Raw genomic sequence first — 23,331 nt, 5'->3', positions numbered from 1 at the left:
TGATGTATTTAAGTTCATGTTGGCTTTCAAGAAGAACTATTTCTTAAAGATAGAGGATGGACAGCTTATAATTTTAGAGTTATAAATTTAATTAACAACTTATATTCTGCCTTTAAATGGCAGAAACAAAGATTTAAAACAGAAAAATTCAAAAGCATAGCATGTAAATTAAATAAAAATAAAATCACACAAATACATATACAATGTATAGTAAAATTAAAACAGAAGAAATAGTTTATAGCTCACAAAATCAAAGTACAACAAATAAAAGTGAATTTAACAAAGGAATAAAATGAATAAACATGAAGGAATCCTATATCGAAGGCATGGAACCAAATAAACTTAGTGGTGATTATTTGGCAACACCAGTAATTGGGAAGCAAAGCCAGTGCTGGGTAGACTTCTATGGTCTGTACCCTGATATGGCTGGCTGGACAGATCAGTTTCTGTAGCTGGAGAACAAGGCTAGTGCCAGGCAGACATCTACAGTCTGTGCCTTGAACATGGCTGGACAGATTTGGATGGGCTGGAGTGGAGTTTTAATGATAACTTTAGTAGTTGGAGAACAAGGCCAGTTCTGGGCAGACTTCTACAGTCTGTGCCCTAAAAATGGCAAGGACAAATCAAGATCAAGTATACATATGTAGTATCTCTCCTCATACCTTATGCTATGAGTTTATCTTGTTGGGCAGACTGGATGGACCATACAGGGCTTTCTCTGTCGTCATCTACTATGTTACTAGCAAGCTTATTTTCGAAAGTGATCGCCGGCCATTTCCCGACATAAATCGGGGGATGGCTGGCGATTTCTTAAAAGCGGCGAAATCAGTATAATTGAAAGCGGCATTTTTTACAGCATCGCCGCTTTCCCATCGCTTCAAGGAGGTGTGTCGGTAGCTTAGCGAAGGCGAGGCATGGGCATGGCTACCAGATAGCCAGCTTTCACCGATAATGGAACAAAAAAAAAAAAGCGGCATTAAGCAGTATTTCGCCGGGTTTACTTAGTCCTTTTAGTTTCACGACCAAGCCTCAAAAAAAGTTCCCCAGCTCACCAGATGACCACCGGAAGGAATCGGGGATGACCTCCCCGTACTTCCCCAGTGGTCACCAACCCCCTCCCACACTAAAAAACACAATTATAAACATATTTTGCCAGCCTCAAATGCCGTACCCACCTCCATGATAGCAGAATGTGTTCTATCCTCTGACAGCCTTTCCCTGGTTGTGAAGTGGCTCTCGGGTGAGTGTGACACATTTTCTGTAAGGTGCACAGCAGAGTCACATCAGCAATGCATTGTGGTGGGTGTAGGGTAGTGGGCTCTACTCAGTGGTGTGCTGGAGCAGGCTCTCACAGGCTCGCAAGAGCCGGTTGTTAATTTTTTGAGAATTTTGGGAGCCGGTTGTTAAAGTAGGGCCCTCCATGGCTACTTTAACAAATGGCTCCCAAAATGTGGGCTTGGTCCCCCTGCTGAATTCTCTTTTACTTTGCTGGTGGGGATGCTGAACCCTGCCAACCAAGTAAATACACTGCTGCTGCTCCCCACTCCTTGTTTCCAGCTCTGAGCAGCAGGCTGGGACTTCTCCAGCATGTGAGAGAAGTTCCAGCATGCTGCTCAGAGCAAGACGTTGGGAGTGGTGGCAGTCCATTTATTGGCTGCCAGCAAAGGTATGTCTAGTGTGCTCGCACGAAGGGAGGGAGGAGAGAAAGGCAAGTGTTGCTCCCCCCCCCCCCCCCCCCCCCCCGGCCACCCCTGGCCCTTCCAACTGCAGAGCTGGCTATGTTCGGAGAAAGAGCCTGTTGTTAAACATTTACCAGCACACCCCTGGCTCTACTCCCATGGTGCTTTTCCCCCTGCTAACTGGATCAGAGTGTGCCCTGTTTTGTTTCCGGTAGTCCATGAGGTAGTGGCCATTTTTGTAAGCCAGTTTTAGATCCCTTTCATGTGTTACCCACGTTAGAGACCTTAGTTATTACCTTGAATGTTGCTGAAAGAGGGCATTGTACACCATTTTGCCAGCTCTGACCTACTGCTAATCTCAGTCCCAGGGAGACTCTTTGCCAGTGGGGCACAACCTCTGATCTGCAGTTAACTGTGAGTAAACGTGCTTATTCAAATAAAGGACTTTTTCAAAGAGATTAGTCTTCAGGTGTCAACTGGTGTGCCAAGGTTCTACAGCAGTAACAAGTCCTAGAGGCCTGCGTGTATGCAGGTCCCTGGAGCACTTTTAGTGGGTACCGCAGTGCACTTAAGGCAGGCGCACCCATGCCACTCTCCCCCCTACATGTAACACTTGTGCTGGTAATAGGAGCCCTCCAAAACCCACTGTACCCACATGTAGTTGCCCCCTTCACCCCTAAGAGCTATGGTAGTGTTGTGCATTTGTGGGTAGTGGGGTTTTTATTTTTGGGGGGGGGGGGGGCTCTGCATGTGGGAGCATTTTCTGAAGCCCACAACACTGACCCCTAGGGTGCCCAGTTGGTGTCCTGGCACGTGAGGGGGACCAGTGCACTACAAATGCTGGCTCCTCCCACAACCAAATGCCTTGGATGTCGCCAGGTTGGAGATCGCCAGCATTTTTTCCCATTATCGCTGAAAAAGAAACCCGGCCATCTCAACCCCGGCGAACTCTGGCATTTGGCCGGGCTAAACCGTATTATCAAAGAAAAAGATGGCCGGCCATCTTTTTCGATAATACGGTTCCGGCCAGCTGTAGCGCCGACGCCAAAAAAGATCGTCGGCGATCTATTTTGCCGGTGACGTTCGATTATGCCCCTCATATGTTACAATCACTAATAAAATAATGATGTAGAGACCCCTCGTGACTCTCCCAAGTGAATAAATTGATATCATGTATAACCAAAGAACTTTCCAGGTTAGAGAGGGTTTACCAATAGTAAAGTATGAACAGAAGTCCCTGTGAAAAAGAAATGGAAGTCTGAATTGTATAAATAGTGCAGTCAGGAACATAATCTTGTCTTTGGCTGGCCAAGCCATCACACCAAGTGTTTTGTCCTTGGCTAACCAAGCCATTGGATAACCAAATGTTTGAGTAAGGAGAAAGACAAAAGAAGGCCTTAGGAGAAGAAAAAAGTGTTTTCTGAACCTTGGAGAACTAGGAAGAACCAGAACACCCCCAGGAATGGAGTTCAGAAGGGAAAGAATTCCAGAGTCAGAGGGACCTTTGCTTAAAACTGAGACTAGTCTCCAGCAGCTTAAAGGTATATGAGTTGGTTTTTGAGGCAGAGACAGATTTTATTTGCTGAAGTTTCAGGAGATGGCCTTGGAGTTGGGAGCAGAGAGGCCCCATAAAGTGGAATTTCTTTACCTAGGAGTGTAGACAAAACACTATGGAACTGACTTTTGAAATCTTATATTGTATCTACAGAGCTCATGTTTACATGTTTTCTTATTATGCTAATATCCTGTGACTTGTGTTCCACCCTGTAATTCAGGTATCTGCAAGGGTCATGCAACCTTTAATTCCAAAAGTCAAACACTGTATGTGACTCATTCCCTCTAGTCCCAGTGGAGTCTTCCTGCTCTTGTTCTTTGAATGTAACTTTTAACCTTGTCAGTCAGTCATCTTTCAAGACCTCTGGTCATTATAGGTAAGCTTTTGTTCCTCTATCTGGCTCAGCAATCTCCATTTTTAGACTCAGAAGCCTTAAACCACCTCATACAATTTCCTTCCCTGTACTCTGTACCTCTTTACCTTAGGTACAACTGAAATGTCTGCAAGAAGATTCATCACGTTTGTATTAATCCAGAATTAGAGCAAGACTCGTAATTTCAATTATCTACAGCAGGAGTTTTCAACCCATTCCTCAGGACACACCCAACCAGAACCAACAATTAATATGCATGAGAGAGATTTGCATGCACTACCTTCACTGTATGCAAATCTCTCTCATGCATATTAATTGCAGGTATTCTGAAATCCTGACTTGCTTGATGTGTCCTAAGCAGTGGCGTAGCCAGAAGGCAATTTTTGGGTGGGTCAACAGGCTGGTTGGGTGGGCACTAGAGTTGCCAACTTTTTTGAAAGAGAAAAAACAGCAACCTGATGCACCCATGCTCTGTCCCTACCCCACTCCCCACAACTTCAGTGGCTGCAGGCCAATTGAGAGCTAAGGGAAGTACAATAGACTGAACTATTCAGCCCCATTGAGCCATGGTCCTCCAACACATATATCGTATTGAAGCCAAACACATTCTGCATCCAGATAACTTCCTGGCCCTCCAACAACAATGGATACAGAGCACAGCAAGGACAATTCTCCATAAAACTCATCTTACAAAGAAATTATGGTTGCTAATGTAATCTCAATTATAGACATATTATAAATTAATTTTGAAAAAATCTATAAAACAAAAGTCACTCAGAACCTAGTCTACCATGCCAACACTAACTTCCAAAAACAAAGATCCTACCTATAAAAAAGAAGTGCCTTAAATATTATAGTAGGGCTCTAAAATACAAATACATTTATCAGGAAAGCTGGACAAGCCAAATTACTACAGAATGCTACATGGAAACTTCATGCTAACAGAATACTTCAGTCACACATACAGGACGCAAATGCCAAATACAGAATAAGTGACCACAAACTCTAGAAATATAAATTAAACGGAAACCCCAAGAAACTAGACCGTGCATGTAGTACAACACCAGAGAAACAAGAAAGGAATTTGCTCCTGTGCAAAATATAAAGATGGCACATGCCAGGGATGGTGTTAGGGGTTGCAACTAGGGCAATTGTGCTTGGTTCCTTGGCCAGAGAAAGCCTGCATGCTGGAAGCTGAAGGCGCAGCCTGGTAATGGACTTTGGGGTCCTTTCCTAGATTTCTGTCCTGGACCCCAGCCATGTTTAACATCAACTTTGGCAAGATGTACATTCCAAATCCAACATATTATATTCACAACATTGAAAATAAAATAATTTTTTATACCTTTTTGTTGTCTGGTCATTTTATTTCTCAAATCATATTGGTCCCAGTCTCTGGTTTCTGCTTCCCTCTGTCTTCTCTTAACTCACTTGCCAGGGTCTCCTGTCTATTTGACATTTCTTCTTTCTTCATGTCCATCATCCATCTCCCATCTCTGTTTTCCTACATTTCCTTGTCCAGTATCTCACCTGTGTTCATATCCCCTCATCCATCATCTATGCACCCCATGCCCAGCATATCCTTTCTGTGTTCCTATTCTCCCCCTTGTCTGGTATCTCCCCCCCCCGTGTCCATATACCTCCCTCTCCAGTGTCCAGCATTTTATCTCTATTCCATATCTCCGTTCCCCTCCCCCCCTTGTCAGGCATTACCCCTCTGTGCCCATGTGCCACCCCCATACAGCATCTAACATTTGTGTCCCTGTCCCCATGCTCCCACCTAATGCCCATCATCTCCCTTCTGTATCTGTATACTTCCCTATGTCCCCTTTCTCCCTCCTCCACACCAATGTGTCCCTCTCCTCTTTAATCCCACCCCCCAACCAGCTTCTCTTTTCTTCCCCTTTTGCATCTGGCTCTTTCTCCCAGCATCTTTCTCCCTTCCCTCTAACCCCTCTCATAGGTCCAGCACCTTTCTCCCTTTGCTCCAGCCCTCCTTGCAGGTCCACATCTGTCTCCTTTCCCTTCAGCTATCATCTGCATATCCAGCATCTCTCCTTCAGCCCCCCCCCCCCACATGTCCAGCATCTCTTTCCCTTTCATCCAGCCCCCACTAAATGTTCAGCACCTCTTTCCCTTTCATCCAGCCCCCCTACATGTCCAGCACCTCTCCCCTTCGCTTCAACCCTCTGCATATCCAGCACATCTCCCCTTTCCTCCACCCCCCCTGCATATCCAGCACCTCTCTCCTTCCTTCCCTCCATCCATCCGTCCAGCAACTCTCCATTCTCCCCTGCCCTCTCCTCCATCCACCCATATCCAGCAAATGTCCTATGTCCCCTGCCCCCTCCATTCATCCATGTTCAGCAATTCTCCTCTCTCCCCTGCCCTCCCCACCATCCATCCATGTCCAGCAACTCTCCATTTTCCCCTGCCTTCTCCTCCATCCATCTCCAGCAAATTTCCTCTCTCCCCTGTCCCCTCCATCAATCCCTGTTGTCCAGCAATTCTCCTCTCCCCCCTGCCCATCCTTTTTCTTTCCATCCCCTTCCCCATTCTATCCAGCGTCTCCCCCCCCCTTTCGCAGCATCTCTCATCTCTCTTGGCAAAGAACGACAACGTGGATGCAGCAGCTCACAGGTTTGCTTGCTGTGTTTTGAATGACCGGCGACAGCTGCGCGGGGGGAGTGGAAACTGAAATTTACCAAATGGCTTCCTTACAGTGGACTTGATAGGCTGGCTCACTTGCACTCCACTCCCGAGGTTGCAGCTGTGAACTGGCGGGCGGGGCGCTACTCTCCAGTAGTAAAAGCAGCAAGCTGGCAGGTTCACCTCCGTCCTTCGCTTCCCTGCCCTCTCTGCGTCCCGCCTTCCTCTGATGTCATTTCCTTTTGGCCGGGCGGGATGCAGAGAGGGCAGGAAAGCGAAGGACGGACTCGAACCTGCCGGCTTGCTGCTTTTACTACTGGAGAGTGGCGCACTGGCGCCCCGCCCGCCAGTTCATCGCTGCGGGCGAGGATTCGAAGATACGGACGGACTCGGACTCTGCCTCTGGGTGGACGGGCGGGCCTGAGGCTAAATTGGGTGGGCCTGGGCCCATCCAGGCCCACCCGTAGCTATGCCCCTGGTCCTATGGACTGGGTTGAGCAACTCAGATCTGGAGCAAGTTCTTTGTTTTCCAGCTTTATTAAAAATAAGTCATTAGAAAAATGTCTTCTCATATGGATGTAGATTGGGTTTAACTTATCTGTCAACTCAGCTAGCACATGTTGAGAGGCCAGTAATAAAAGATTGCAGAACATAAAGTGTAATTTAACTATACAAATATGTAAAGACTTAAAGCTTTCATTGGTGTAGATCATACATCTAACCTGAACTCTGGCTTTTTGGGAGTAGAAGTGGAGATTCCATTAGGACAGATTCTGGACTACCTTTGCACCAGTCACTATTGACACAGTTTCTAAGGCGCTTCGCAAATTCTCCAGAAAGCATTGTTGTCTAGACGCATGTCCGAATTATCTAATGAAAACAGCCCCATCCTGCTTTATCGCTCACCTAACAACCTATCTCAACAGTATGCTTCAGTGTGGCTTATTTCCAGAGGATTATGGAAGCATTGTTTTAACCCCCATTCCGAAAGACTGCAAGAAAAAGGTTGCCGATGTGACTAATTATAGGCCGGTAGCATCCATTCCACTTTTAGTCAAGCTAATGGAAAGTGTGGTCACCAGTCAAGTCACGGATTATATACTAAATTTCAATCTGCTTGCAAAATCTCAGTCAGGCTTCCGTGCAAGGCACAGCACTGAAACAGCACTGCTCACTCTTCTTACACAGCTCTGGCAGGAACTTGCTACTGTTCAGAAGAATCCGCAGCCAAGCGGAGAACTCGAACTCCCCACGGGAAAACACAAGTATAAGTGAGAGTGGGATGTTTGACCACGGAAATTCAAATCCTGGAGACAAGAATCTTAAAAAGCTTGTTTATTGATGAAAAGACTCGACACAACTGTTGTGTTTCGGCCGTCAGGCCTGCATCAGGAGTCTATAAAAACATATATATGCAAATAAAGAAAAATTAAGTAAAAACATAAACCATATATGATAAAAAACCACAGTAAAGCAATAACATATGATAAAAAACAAAATCAAAAGATAAAATATGGGAATAACATCATTTGCTAAGCGTAAAAAAATATACAATGTATATGCAAACACATTTTTTGACGTTTAGCTGAATATGATTGACTTGCCAGCCAGAAATGCTGACCCGTCATCAAGATTATATCTCACCCTGCACTACCCCAGCTGGAAAGGCTGTAAGCATGGATCTATTCAGGCGTCAAGCTTTCCCTTCATCAGTGCACAACTATGGAATGCACTTCCTAGAGACATAACCAGTCAGAGAGAATACCTTACCTTTCGCAAGGCACTAAAAACGCATCTGTTTACCAAACCATGTCATTAATTATTTGTGAAATGCAACATTTATTTCAGCTTGTAAATCTGAGGGAAGATAGCTTCATAAAAATGGAGACCAACAAGAAAAAAACCTGTGGTGTTTAATAACTTCTTATAATTCTTGAGTGAAGGGAGTGCTAGAGACAAGGCATAGCTAGAATGAAGGTTTAATGGGGAAACACAGAATTGAATCCTGTGCCACAGAAAACATGGGGCAATATTTCCCATAATACATGAAATTTTCATTCTCCATAGACCAAATGGCCTAACACAACAACTCTGAAGATGATGTCATCTGATGGCTGCCAATTCAGACTACTACTCTCTAATGGCCCAACCAAAGTTCTAAAGCTCTTACAAGGCATGCCCTGGATGCTTCTCTTTCTCTTTCAATACAAATGAAAAACAGCTCTATTATTATATCCATGGAGTCTCTGGAGCTGCATTCCCCAAAAGCTTCACAGTATTACCTGGTATTAGGGAGAGAATTGTTGGCTGCTGCTTCTCAGAATTCATATTTTACAAGTACAAATCACAACCCTGCCCAGGACACAAAAATCACAACTGTCTCATCCCTCAGTGGTGTCTGAGTCGGCTCTCAAAAGATCCATGTCTACAAGTTCAATCTTCAGGGCATCCATGTAGAGATATCAGAATATTGGATATTATAGGAAATAAGGTTTTCCAAGGACCTGTGCTTAGCTCTAAATCAGCTGCTCATCTGTTTCATATCCTGCATTACCAGCATGCTCAATACAGGAAGCTCTTACATCAGTACTCAAGTAGATCCCCTTCTATTGCAATTTACTTCTAATCTGAAGGAATTTATGTTCTCACTCATCAAGTCTGCACATGTTACCTATGATATTTCTTTTAGACTAGCTGTAACTACCATAACCACTCACAAGATGACATGGCTTAAAGCTTCATCACTATGTGAGAACCTTTATGATTGCTAGCAGATGCTCCCTGCACAGGTGATAATTTTTGGGGGGACCAACTCAAAGATATCGTTTTTCAGATTAAAGATTGCTGTTCCCCACAGAGTTTGTCAAGTAGGTAACAGGAAGGCACTTTAATGTCAAAGAGACCTCAGTCCCAAGCATATCAGAGATCTTACAGTCTCAATACTCTCATATCTCAATTGGGAATTCAAACTAATTAAAAAATTAAACACCTATAATAAAAAGTTTCAATATATATAATTGTTTTTGATTGTATCTCACCCACCTATACCCTCATAATTTCAACAAGGAAATATCTCAATAAAGTTTAAATAAACGGGATCTCAAAACTCCCGACAGGGATAAATACATAACAGTATTCACATAATCCACTATCATAAATGGAAGTAGAGTAATATCATAGATCCCCAATCATTAGAAAAAAAGGAAAAAAGAATCAACTGCAAAAACTCCTCCTTGAGGGGAAAATCAACTTTAAAAAATCTTTTTTTCACAAATTGAGGAATAGGTGAATGATATACAAAACCAAAAAAACAAAAGACAAAACAAGCATGCAAAAAAGGCCAAAAACCACAGGAACCCCCACCAAAAAACGGCCCCACATAAAGAAAAACAAAAAGTCAACAATACTGGGAGAGCATAGCTAGCCACTCAAAAAAGAAAAAAAAAAAACAACTTATCCATAGATGTATCTGAGGCTGCATCCGTCACTATGTCTGTAGTCAAAACTGAAGTTAGCATACAAACTTTGCACAGGAACTGCCATGTAACAAATCTCTAGTTGCTGACTTTTAGCTTCCACCATCCAAATACCAAGGTGGAGGAATTCCCATAGTTAAACGTATATCCCCCTCTCAACCATATTACTTAAAGAAAAGATTTCAACTATACTCTTGCCCCCCTCAGACATAAATCACATCTTTATTATATCAAACTTGTCAACAAGATTGATGTGTTCATCTCTCAAAATCAGCATTGTTAATAAGTGCTTCTCTTTGTTTCTGGCACCCAATGTCTTTACCAATGTCTAGCAGTCATGGTTACTCATCTCCACAAGCTGGAAATCTTTGTGTTTTCCTTCCTTGATGACTGATTGGCTTGTCATGGGACAGTCACAACAGCAAACCATACATACTACTATGCAAACTTTACTGTCTCTGGGCTTTTTGAGCAACATAGAAAATTCCAGTCATAAACACATACATGACCATAGAATGTTTATGATCATGGCTAGACACAATCAAGAGGTTGAGCATTTTTTCCCAACCCATGTATACAAACCATTATTTCCGTAACCCATGTATACAAACCATTATTTCCCTAATTCAAAAGATTCAATAGGCTTCTGTCACATCAGCCAGGAATATGTTAAGACTCTTAGGGTCATATGGCTGCAACTGAGCATGTTTCATCATTGGCAGTGCTGCTTGTATTCTGTACAGTGGCTTCTGAAATAACTAGATCTAGGGCCAGCAAGTGCCCTCATGAAGATTCACTATAGCTCAACATCTTTATCTCACTTTGCAATGGTGGGGAAATCATACCAATTTAGCTGAAGGTTTTCTTTTCCAGTTTCCTCAGCACCATTGTGTCTTAACCACAGATGTTTCCAATATTTATTTATTTATTTGTTGCTTATATCCCACATTTTCCCACTCATGCAGGCGCAATGTGGCTTACAGAAAGTTAAATAAGAATACAATCTTAATGGATAGTCAAGCATCTAACAGCGTGAACTATATAGAATAGGGACAAGGGATTCATTAATCGACATGACAAGTTGAGGGGTAAGTCTTAGCAAAGAGGAATGTCTTTAACAACTTCTTAAAAAGGGCATGGTCCGCTTGAGTTTTAAGGTGATGAGGTAACGTGTTCCAGTGTTTGGGACTCCAGTAACAGAAGGACGAGGCGAAGATTTTCTTGTATTTGACTCCCTTACAGTTCGGAAAGTGGAGGTGGAGATAGGACCGAGCAGCAGGGTTGGCATTTTTGTGCGGAAGGTCGATCAAGGGGAGCATGTAATCCGGGGCAGACCCATAGATGATTTTATGTGTTAGGGAGCAGATCTTAAAAGCAATGCGCTCGTGTACAGGCAGCCAATGAAGTTTAAAGCGCAGGGGTTCGGCGTGTTCAAAACGCCTTACTTTAAGGATGAGCCTCGCCGCAGTGTTCTGAGCCGTTTGGAACGTTTTCAATAAGGAGGCCTGGCAACCCGCATAAATACCACTACAATAATCCAGATGGGAAAGGACAAGCCAGTGGACAAGGGTACGAAACAAGTCTCTGGGAAGGAGGTATCTGATGCGCCGAAGCCTCCACATTGCCTGGAACATATATGTTGGGGAGTGTATCTTCAGCAAATTCAAACACAAGGACTGTGGACAAACAAAGAACAGTTGCTTCACATAACCCAGTTTGAGCTCTGGGCCAATTTCTATGCTCCTCAAGTCTTCAGGGATCAACTCAAGAATCAAATAATCCTCCTCAGCACAGACAGTCAGGCAGCTATGTTTACATAAACAAGGACAGTCAGTTCCATAATACTTTGCAGGGAAGTGAAAGAAGTGGCATAACACGCTCCCCAATGAAATACTACCTTTGTGGCACCTACTTACTTGGCATTCACAATCAGTTATCTGAATGACTAAGCAGAAGGCTCAATCCACGAGTGGTCGATCAACAACTCAATAATAGCACAAATTCTTCAACATGGGTTTTCCAACAATAGACTTTTTCACAATGGAATACAACAAGAAGTACTAAATGTTTTGTTTCCAGAACCCCATCACTTCATAACTTTGCTGATGTATTCATCATTCTGTGAAACAAAGGTCTTCTCTCTGCTTTCCTTTCCATACTGCTAATCTCCAAAGTTCTTAAAAAAAGTAATCCAAGATTCCGCTCATCTGATTCTCATAGCTTCATATGGCCTCGCCAGCCTTTGTTTTCCTGGCCATTTGCTCTGTCACAGGAACATCCTGCTCATCAGGAGGTGAAGCCCTCCCTCCTTACTCAGCAGAATGGTCAGATCAAACATCTGGATCTTCATTCCTTATACTGTATGGCATAGATATTGACAGATTTGTTAGTTGCTACTCTTATGATGTCACAGCAGGTAAAGGACATTATTATTGCTTCTTAAAGGTCTTCCACTAGGAAACCTTACAAATGTAAGTGATCACAATATAACCTCTGATATAAGGAGTCAATCCAATCACATCTTCTCCGAATCAGGGTCTCAAAACAAATGTGGTCTGCTTCCACATCAGTGTAATTGTGCTAAGAGCAATTGATTTAGTCACACCTCTTAGTTTCGTTTCAAGATTTAGAAAAAAATCTATCCAGTACAGTCTCCCCTCCACCCCCCAAGGTCTACCAGTTCCAGGATGGGATCTCAATGTTGTCCTCTCTCAACTCGTCAAATCACTGTTTGAGCCTTTAGGTGAGACATCTTTTCAGTTTCTGCTCCAGAAAACCCTATTCTTGATTGCTATCACCTCAGCTAGAAGAATTTGTGAGTTGCAAGCCCTCATCTGCTATCCCCATACACTTTTTTTCCTAAGTGATTTTTCAAACACATCAAATTTTTACCCAAAGTAAAAATGGATTTCCTTATTAACTAATGCATGTCTCTTCCTAACTTCTTCCCTAAACCTCATTCCAATCCTGGAGAAATTACATTCTACATTCTAGGCAGTAGAAGAACCTTGCTCTAATACTTTTCCTGGAACAAGGATTTCTACAAGGTATCCCATCTGTTTGTATCTTTTCAGACTGTCTAAAAGACCACTGCAGTTTTTAAATACTCCCCCTGATATTCAGCCGATGGTGTTCAACATTTTTTTTAAACGCTTACTGTCCTAAGCTACATTAGCTCCCCAACAGTCAACTCTGGGCCATGTTCAGGCACCATATTGGGGGCTAAACATCATGGGGATGGCCGCCGAAGCCTATGCAGATCCCAGCCGATATTCAGCCGGGGCCCACATAAGATAGTTATGAGGCCCAAGCTGAATATTGGCTAGGACCTGCATAACTATTTTTGCCCCTGAAAGCCCCCCTGAACCTCTTCCTTCCTACCCCCTCCCCTTCCCCCTCAGAAGAGTCCCCCCCCCCCCCCCAAGGTCTAGATAGGCCCCCTAGGTCTATCTGGTGTCCCTTGTAGTTTGTGGGGGTTGGGGGCAGGAGAAAAGGACCCTCGCTCCTGCCCCTTGCAATGGGCCCTTGCAAATGGCTGCTGTGACCTCTTACAGCAGCTCATGGTACCATGAGCTGCCATGAGAGGTCGCTGCAGCCAAAAGTATAGGGAGGTGTAAACCATTTTATTACACTACTCTTTTTTTGAAATGGCTATGTTGCATCTGTTGCCTCTGCTGACCATTCACCTTGACTTTGGAGGACCACAGGGGGAGGGGTGTTAAAGAATGATGCTGGATCCTGTAGGAGTACAAGCCCCTGCCACAAATAACAGGTGCTTTACAGAGCTTGCCAACTTGTGCCTGAGATATTATGATTACCTATCATCAATTCTGCAGTGCTATACAACAATATAGAGATCATTGCTATGAATTGGAATTCTGCTGAGTCATGCTTGTTCTAATTAAAGACATTTACATATCCAAATATGCCCGGGTCCTTGGTAATTAACCCAGCTGATACCAGAGTATGAAATATGAAAGGCTTTTGGTCACAGTGACCCTCAAGGCTGTTCAGAGCCAGAATTCAAGAAAAGCATCAAGAATGACATCAAAAGGTTGACCTCTAGTCTGTTTGGAGCCCAGAGTTCCAAGAAAACCATCAATATTGATGTCAGACATCATTGTGGTTTTGTCAACTATAATAGGCAGGAGACAACCACTCATCTTGCATGGTGTTAGGAAGACATCAGTGATGGTGCTGTTTTCAGAATGGTATAAAAGGCATCAACTCAGTCCATCAAAAGGATCTGACCTGATTTCATCTTATCTGTTAGGACAACAACTCGCTGATCTTTGTTGGAACCCAGCTGTTTCCCAAGGGCAGACTTGTAAGTCAAGCTCTGTAATTGCTTTCATTTGGGTAATGATCAGGTGGCCTAACTGAGTGCTATAGGGAGCAGTGTCTATTTGTCTTCATTAAGACCTGATTTAGTTCCGTGCAGCATGTTAGAGAACTGATACTGTTGCAGGAATGGATGCATGAATTTGTGATGCTTCAGGAGTCAGACAGCACACACCAGTATGAGAGAAAAATCTTCTTTATTTGCCAGCAAACAAAGCAAGACATCAGTTCTAGCTCTCTTCTCCTCTGTCTCAGCTCTCTGTGTCTTTGTCTCAGCTCTCTTCTTATGCTGTCTTCTCCTTCTTCTGTCTGTTCCTTCTGTCCTTCTCTTTCTTCTGAGCTCCTTCTGACGTAAACTGCTTCTGCTCCTACTTAAATAGGGTCCTAAGCCCTCCTCCTAGCCTAGCCCCCTTTACTCCCAATTGGTTAAGAAATTGATTGGCTACCTTGCCTCAACCAATCATTACTTTTGAAATATCAGTTACATAGGTTCCAGACATCCTAAACTGACCTCTGACCTGGGGCCCCTTAAGCCAGACATTTGGTCTCCAGTCTCTTACATGTTATTATGATTGATTTCTCATATTCCTAGTACTAACTGCTAACTAAACTCTGGCATTCATTAAAGAGGTCAAAAGTCAATCTTACTTAATAGCATACATATCAGGTTATTACTTCCAGGAGGCCAGTCCTACACTTAGCTATAATTAATCAAGGAGAAGAGAGCTGACTAGTTCTGACCTTTTTCACCTATCAGCTTATACATTGAACCAGCCAGAACTATGGCTAAGTCAAACCACATGTTGATCTCCTCAACTGCAGTCCTTGCTTAGAAAATACAGCAGAGAGTAACATTAGATTTAAAAAGGTATTCTACATTTAACTACACAGAATCAGTATTTCTTATAAGACATATTCTAAATATCAAAAACTTGTAAATACTAATCTATTTATATCTAGGATTATTTAGAATCTAACTATTTCCTTCTAAGCATTGTTCTATTTAATCCTAAACAAACTGCCTGCTTACAAAACTATTCAGTATGCCTAATAATGTACAGATGTTGAGCCAGCTTTCATCATTCACCAGGGTGAAAGAAATTCCTGTCTCTGACCTTTCTAACCTTTGGCTCAGCCAAGCCAGACATTGAGATAATATGAAACATCTGGCATACCTTCACTTTAGTTGCAAAGTAAAAAGTTAGAATTCTAACTTCAAGCTTTTAATATCATTTTTCAGAGTTAACACTTTCTTTGCCCGCTGCCTCATTCCCCCCTTTGAGACTAAAATCAGCTTATGCAGAGATAAGTCTCACAACTCAAACTCTGGAGATTATAGTGATCCTAATTAGGAATAGACTTGTGAATCACCATTACCCTACTTGTTAAGGTTCGACGGCATACTGCCGAAGCACATGAGGCCAGGAAACAAAACAAAAACCCTGCTAAAACTAAGACTATTAGGGAAATGAACAAGGGACGTATCCAGGAGGTCAATGACCACCACCAGGAGGTAAGGTCTAATCCTCCTCGGTAATCCTCCACATTAAGGCTAGCCAAGTGTAGGACTTTATCCATGGCATGCCTAACCACATGCGTCCTATTTATGACAATAGTACAGCACTCTGAAGAATTTAACACTGTGCAGAGACCACCCTGGGCTGCAAAGAGATAGTCAAGGCCCATACGGTTATACCGAGAAACTATACTTAATTCATTAATTTGATCCTGCAATGCATTGACTACCACGTTCAGCTCATGAACTAAAACATGGAGTAGGGACTGAAGTCTCCGGGTAGCCATACCTAGTTCAGTAATACCCGCTACCGGGCCTCCAATTGGAATCCAGGCCGTGGCAGAAAGGGCTACAAGTCTCTTTTTAGTCAGAGGATAAGTAGAATTAATATACTGGAGGGCTAATTCAATCGCCTCATCCTCTGTGGCAACGGAGGAGGGTAAGGACAAAGCCTCTCGCTTAGAGCGGTGCGGGGATAGTGGCTTGAGAGGAATAACTTTAGGAAAATAATTCAAGGTTACCAATACACAAAAATCATATGTGGAGGGAAGAATCATGTGGAGGACATTATCACAGAGCCAGTAATGACCAAGGAGAGGGTGAGGAAAGTTCCCAATAAATGTTGGCTCAGGCTGGACAGGGTACTTAGGGTGCCCATAATGCGAGCCCCTATCCCAGGGGGAACGAAGACGAAATGGAGACTTTGCACACCATAGGCGCCAATCCCCAATTGTGACAGGCTGCTCATTTGTTAGTAACTCTTCATACCCCGGGGACTTATGAAAGTAGAAAATAAGCTTGGACACTATAGTCTTCTCAGTGGTACGCTTAGGAGCCAGATAATCACCTGGGTCATAATCTACAGGTATGGTAGCAGGGCACATAGGAGTACCTGGAGAAACTACCCACACAGATTCTCCTTTTTCTGGGAGAACATTAGTATAGTTACAGGGAATGGGAAGAACAGTTGAGATGCTTCTTGTTAAACAAAACACTCCAGAGGCTGGATAGGGAGACGTAAAAACTGGCCTTAGAGAAGATTCAGAGGGGGAAGTAGCATTATAAAAGGACCACCAAGTATAATCCTGGCTCCAAGGGCCTGAACTCGAAAAGTAGGGAGGTATAAGAGCTGGGAGTTGCACAGGGACAGGTACAGCTGGGACATCTGTGGTATAAGGAGAAAATCGGGAACACACAATACAAGGGGAAGTAATCTTTGCCTGGCTAATTAGTTCCTGGACAGAGTGTAACCAAAGGTTGGAGCGAGTTGGGGTATTAGGAACAAGGAGGCAAGGAGTAGAAAACAACAAAAGCATCCAAACTACTAACATTTTCTTTCTTCCTAATCTAAAACAAATACAGCAAACTAATTAAGCAATAATATTTCAACAGTCTGTGCTAATCACAGATTACTCTCATATAGTGTTCTCAGTCTTTGAGTTCTTATACCAGTTGGGATAGACCCTCAACTGACAAGGATCAAGCTCTCAAATTCCAAGAAAGCCAGAATCAGAGCAAGAAAGAGTCTCAGTGTGAAGCCGAAGTTCAGCCGCTCCTGCAGTATGCAGTTGACCCTTCTTTTCAGCTAGTAGATTCTTTGGTTCGGGTCAAGCGCAACTTCAATGGCTCCGCTGGATCTCTTTCTGCTCTCCACTGTCTAGGCTCCGTCTGATCCGTGCTGGGCTCAGTCTGGTCAGCAGACTTAATTCGAGACCAATGGACCCATGGAGTTATCCCTGCGACCTTCACAGCTGTAGGAGTAGAAAGCAAAACAGTAAAAGGTCCTTTCCATCGGGGCCCCAAAGGCTGAAGCCTCCAATCTTTCACCCAAACTCTATCCCCTGGCAGGAAGGAATGTACCTGAGCCTGGAAGGGGACAGGGTTTATTTCTCTCACATAAGACTGAAGCTCAGAAATTATCTTACCCAGGAGGGCTACCTGCTCCTGCACCTGGGCAGACCCTATAATCCCTATGTCTCCCTTAATTCCCTGTAAAATGGCTGGGGGCTTCCCATACACAATTTCAAAGGGAGAAAGGGCTGTTCCTTTAGTTGGGGTGCATCGGAGGCGAAAGAGGGCTAGTGGCAATGCCTGTGGCCATTTCAATTGGGTTTCCTGACAAATCTTTGCTAGGCTATTTTTCAAGGTTCTGTTTGCCCGCTCAACCTGCCCTGAACTCTGGGGACGATAGGCACAATGCAATTTCCAGGTAATGCGCAATGCGCGGGACAGGGCCTGAAGTGTAGCTTCAACAAAGGCGGGACCATTATCTGAACCTATGGCAAGGGGCAGTCCATACCTGGGGATGACATCCCTAAGGAGGGCTCGAGCTACTTCTGTGGCTTTCTCAGTGACTGTAGGATATGCTTCCACCCACCCAGAAAAGGTACAGACCATGACCAAGAGGTATCGGAGCCTACCGCTCCTGGGCATTTCTGTGAAGTCTATAACTAAAGACTCAAAGGGTGTTAGTCCTCTAGACTGAACTCCTGGTGGAATACGGGGTCCCTGACGAGCATTATTCTGGGCACAGAGAGTACATCGGGCAGAGGCAGTGGCAACCAGACTATCCAATCCTTCCAGCACCACTACTCGATTGAGTAGGCGGGCTAGTGCTGTTTTCCCTAAGTGTGATAGGTCATGAGCTTGAGACACTACAGGCCAAGCTAGGTGGCGTGGCACCAGAACTCTGGTATCAGGGAGATGTAACCAGCCATCAGGTCTCCTTACTGCACCTTCTTCTTGAGCCCATTTCTCTTCCATTTGGGTATACATAGGCGTCCATTCTTGCAATCGGATTTGGAACAGGGGAGTCACAGTACTTGCTAGGGGTCCTCGAGCAGCTTCCTTGGCCACCCGATCAGCATGGCGATTCCCTCGGGCCACTGGAGTATCTATTCTTTGGTGTCCCCTGCAATGAATGACAGCTACTTTCTTAGGGGCCCACACAGCCTCTAGCAGCTGAAGTATTTCGGGTCCATACTTAACAGGTTGGCCTGCAGCATTTATGAGTCCCTTTTCCTTATACAAAGCTCCATGAGCATGTAGAGTTGTGAAGGCATATTTGGAATCAGTATAAATGTTGGTTACCAGTCCTGCTGCTAACTCCAGAGCTCGTATGAGGGCCACAAGTTCTGCTTTCTGGGCTGAAGTTCCTTGGGGCAGGGCTCTCGCTTCTATCACCTTGTCCTCTGTCACCACAGCATAGCCTGCCAATCGCTTGGAGTTCTCCACATAACTGCTTCCATCTGTGAAATAAATTACATCTGGGTCCCTCCACGGCACATCTTTAAGATCTGGTCGACTGGAGTACACTTCATCCATAGTTTGGATACAGTCATGATCTGGTGGTCCCTCAGATGCTGGCAAAAGAGTAGCAGGATTGAATGTAGCCACTGTTTCCAGGTGTATCCGTGGATTCTCACACAAGCTGGCTTGGTACTTAACCATGCGGTTATTTGTAAACCAGTGGTTGCCCTTATACTCCATGAGGGTGAGAACTGCATGGGGGACTTTAACAACCAGTTCTTGCCCCAAGGTCAACTTATCAGCTTCCTGGAACAGTAAGGCTGTTGCTGCAATGGCCCTCATGCAGGCTGGCCATCCTTTAGCCACTCCATCCAGCTGTTTAGACAGGTATGCAACAGGCCTCTGCCAGGATCCCATCATCTGGGTCAGCACACCCAGAGCAACCCCCTGTCGCTCGTGGACATACAATGAGAAAGGTTTCTCCACATCAGGAAGGCCTAACGCAGGGGCTTGGAGTAGGGCTTTCTTTATGGCAATGAAGGATTGTTGAGCAGTAGGTCCCCATTCAAATGGTTCCTTTTCACCCCCCTTTGTGGCTTGGTAAAGGGGTTTCGCCATCAATGCAAAATTTGGAATCCAAATTCTGCAGAATCCGGCTGCTCCCAAGAATTCCCTAACTTCTCTTCTGGACTTGGGTTGGGGAATTGCAGCTACCGCTTGCTTCCTACTAGCATCCAGTCTCCGACTTCCCTGGGAAATGCAAAAGCCCAGATACTTCACTTCTGACTGACAGAGTTGGGCCTTTGAGCGTGAGACCTTATAGCCTGCATCCAAGAGTAGCTCCAGCAATTCTCTAGTAGCCTCAAAACACTCTTCCTGGGTCACTGCTGCAATCAGGAGGTCATCTACATACTGGAGTAAAACTCGCCTGGAAGGCTCAGATTTAAAAGCCTTAAGGTCTTGCCCTAGGGCTGTCCCAAAAATGGTGGGGGAATTCTTGAACCCCTGTGGCAGGCGGGTCCATGTATACTGAAGCTTCCTTCCTGTTACTGGGTTTTCCCATTGAAAGGCAAAAAGCAATTGACTGGCGGGGGCCACCCGAATACAAAAGAAGGCATCTTTTAGGTCTAGTGTTGTGAAATGGGTAGCTCCAGAAGGTATCAATCCTAACAGGACATATGGATTAGGCACTACAGGGTGTAATGAAATAGTGGATTTGTTAACCACTCGTAAGTCTTGGACTGGCCGGTAGTCCTCAGTCCCTGGCTTCTGAACTGGCAATAGTGGCGTATTCCATGGAGACTGGCAAGGACGAATAATTCCATGGGATAACAGACGATTCAAATGTGCTTGAATCCCTTCCAGAGCCTTTCTGGGAATTGGGTATTGACGAAGATGGATTGGCCGGGCACTTGGAAGTAAATCTACATGTACAGGAGGAATATTTCGGGCCAACCCTGGGGGATTATCTTCTGCCCATACCCCTCTGACCTGAAAGCTATCTGCCAGGGGTAGGTCAACTTGGCTATGTGACTGATGCAGCCGCCATTCTTCTTCAAGAGGGCAGCAGAAACTCAATATACCCTTAGGGCTGGATGTCGGGGGCCGAAAGGAGACTGAAGTCTGGCCATCAGAGTCAAAGGAAATTTGGGCCCTAAGCTTGGACAGCAGGTCTCGACCTAACAAAGGGATTGGACAGTCTGGCATATACAGGAATTCATGAGTGACTATGTGTGAGCCTAATTGGCATCTACGGGTTGTCAGGAAAGGCCTCCGGTTCTGCACCCCCGTGGCTCCCACCACTCGGACAGTTTTTCCAGACACAGGCGCTAATCGCTCCGTCACAACAGAATGTTCAGCTCCTGTATCAATCATAAATGGAATTGAGCGGCTCCCTATAGTTAGCTTGACCATAGGTTCCTGGGAGCCCAGTTTGTAGGAACCCGGTCTGTCCTATTCGTCCCATTCTGCCATCTCGGCTATCCCGATGATGTCAGATTCAGGAGGCTCATATCTTCCCTCTCGAACTCGGCCTCGGCTTCCTCGATCTCCTGGTCCCCTTCTCAGTCCCTGGCGCCTCTGGGGGCATTCATCTTTCCAGTGCCCTCTTTCCTTACAATAGGCACACTGGTCCCTCTCCAATCTTGGTCTGGGATTCTCCCCCCTTGGCCGGGATTGATTGAAGGAATCTCGGGGCCTGACTGGTGGTCCGGGGTCCCACTTTGGCTTCCCATTAGCTAGAGGTCGACCTCGGTTAAGGGTGGAATTAGTAATGGCTGCCGCTAAAAGGTCGGCCTTCTTCTGCATCTTCCGGTCAGCCTCTCGGCGCACCTCCTGATCTCTATTAATGAAAACCTTGGTTGCGATCTCAATTAGCTGGGTGGTATTCATCCCTGCGAATCCCTCCTGACGCTGCAACTTCTTCCGGATATCTGGCATACTCTGGGCCACCAATGCACTATTCACCATTCTCTGATTTTCTTGGGCTTCAGGGTCAAATGGGGTGTATGTTCTGTAGGCTTCAATTAGTCGCTCTAAAAAGGCCCCAGGGGATTCAGTTGCCCCTTGGAGAATTTCAGAGACCTTTGCCAGATTAATGGGCCTCTTTATGCCTTTCCTCATACCTTCCAGCAAGTCCCGGCAATAGCCAGACAACAGTTCATAGTGCTGCCCATCATTTGGATCCCAATCTGGAGCTGCGCGAGGAAACCGAGCTCTAACCCATCCCTCTGGGTCTTGTGTCCCCCCGGGGACACGCTCTCGCGTGATGGCCTCAGCATTTTGCAAAATCTTCCGCCTCTCCTCAGTTGTGAAGAGGGTCAGGAGAAGTTGTTGACAATCAGTCCAGGTTGGGTTATGGGTGGCCATAATGCTAGCCACTAGGTCCACCACTGCCTGAGGCTTTTCAGTATAAGAGGGGTAATGCGTCTTCCAATTCAGGAGATCGGTGGTTGTGAAGGGTACATACTGATAGGCCTGTGCCTGTATAACCTGACCCTGATTATTAGGATCCGGTCGAGTGGTAGTTACCTGGCGGAGGGGCAGAACTCTCGAGGAGGTGGGAATGGAACCTGAGGTAGAGCTAGGAGCTACCCTCCTATCATGCTCAAAGATGATTGCAGTGGGTCTAACCCATTCAGTGGAGGTATGTTGAACCCCTGAGGGATGGGGAGGGGTACTCATAGACTGAGAGGTGGTCACAGGTGAGTCAGTCCATTGAAAGGGATGCCGGGCCCCTGATGAGTGGGTAGGGGTATTAGAAGGAGAGGCTGGGCTGTCGGGAGTTGAGGAGTCAGGGAGTGGAACCCAAAGCGGGTCTTCAGAGGTTAACAGGAGAGGATGTGGCACAGAAGGGTAGAGGCCGGGTGAAAAGTCCAACCTAGGGTGTGGCAGGTTTTGCACAGGAGGGGAAGAACTATCCGGAGAAGCCTGTGCTGGAGAGGCTTGGGCTGGGCGGCGTGGATCTCTGGGGGTGGCACGGAACCCCAACAATGGGCCATAAGGTGGTGGCTCAAGATCTGAGGGGTCATCAGAGAGTATGGGTTTCTCAGACAGGGTAGGGGCGGAAGCCACCGATTGGGTGGTAAGCTTCCTAGGGCTCTTTCCCTCTTCTAGTTTAGATTTTCTAATCTTTCTTTGAACACGGCCTAACATGAATTTTACTGGGGATCCCATATAAGTTTTCAACCAGGAGGGAGGGTCAGTCACAAGGCTGTCCCAGGAATCTATATAAGGGAGTTGTTCAGAATATTCTGGTTCTCCTACAACTATGCTGTAGACCTTCCGGATTACTTCAATATCTAAGCTGCCACTAGGGGGCCACCCCACTCCCATAGATGGCCACTCAACTTCACACAAGGTTCTTAAAGTACTTGAGCTTAAAGTCTGTCCATAGTCATTAATTAAAAAGCCTTTTTTAAAGTTTTTAAGCATACAATCTAGGGGGGTAGCAATTTGTCTAGATGATGTCCCACCCATAATGCTTACAGTTACAACACACAAAGAGGGGGGGAATTTTTTTGAGAATGCAGTAAGGGGTCTGCACTCTCGAGACACTAGGTAGACAGACAACAATCGCTTCCTTCCGTTGCTGACCAATTGAACTCGCGTTAATTGGAAATGCAGCTATAAGAAGTCCGCACTCATTAACATTCAGGCATCACACATTCATTCAGTACAGAAAATCCCACCCAACAATTTCAGATTTCTCAGATACAGATAAGCTCAAGCGTTTTCGCTTCTAATCTCCTCTAGATTAGAAGGTACTAGGGCCTTCGCTGAGAGTTGATCAGGCTCTCCTTCCTCAATTTGTTTGAGGGGCTGATTTACAATTTTCTAGCTAGAATTACAATACAAAATACAGAATACATACCCGGCGAATGTTCTCCAGTCAGTTGGGTGCTGGGATTAATGCAGGATTCATCCCACCGCTGCCACCAAGAATTGTTGCAGGAATGGATGCATGAATTTGTGATGCTTCAGGAGTCAGACAG

The 23,331-nt window shown here is 45.1% G+C and overlaps 1 protein-coding gene across 2 annotated transcripts in view; it reads left to right on the top strand.

Moving 5' to 3' along the window:
- The window catches only part of TEX36 (testis expressed 36), a 52,388-nt gene that overhangs the window by 5,281 nt on the left and 23,776 nt on the right, over positions 1-23,331 (top strand). The gene's annotated exons all lie outside the window — the stretch shown is intronic.

Source organism: Microcaecilia unicolor, chromosome 5 (genome assembly GCF_901765095.1).
Source record: "Microcaecilia unicolor chromosome 5, aMicUni1.1, whole genome shotgun sequence".
Taxonomy (NCBI): Eukaryota; Metazoa; Chordata; class Amphibia; order Gymnophiona; family Siphonopidae; genus Microcaecilia; species Microcaecilia unicolor.
The sequence above is the reverse complement of the archived record's forward strand: the minus strand, read 5'-3'. Positions and strand labels throughout refer to the sequence as shown.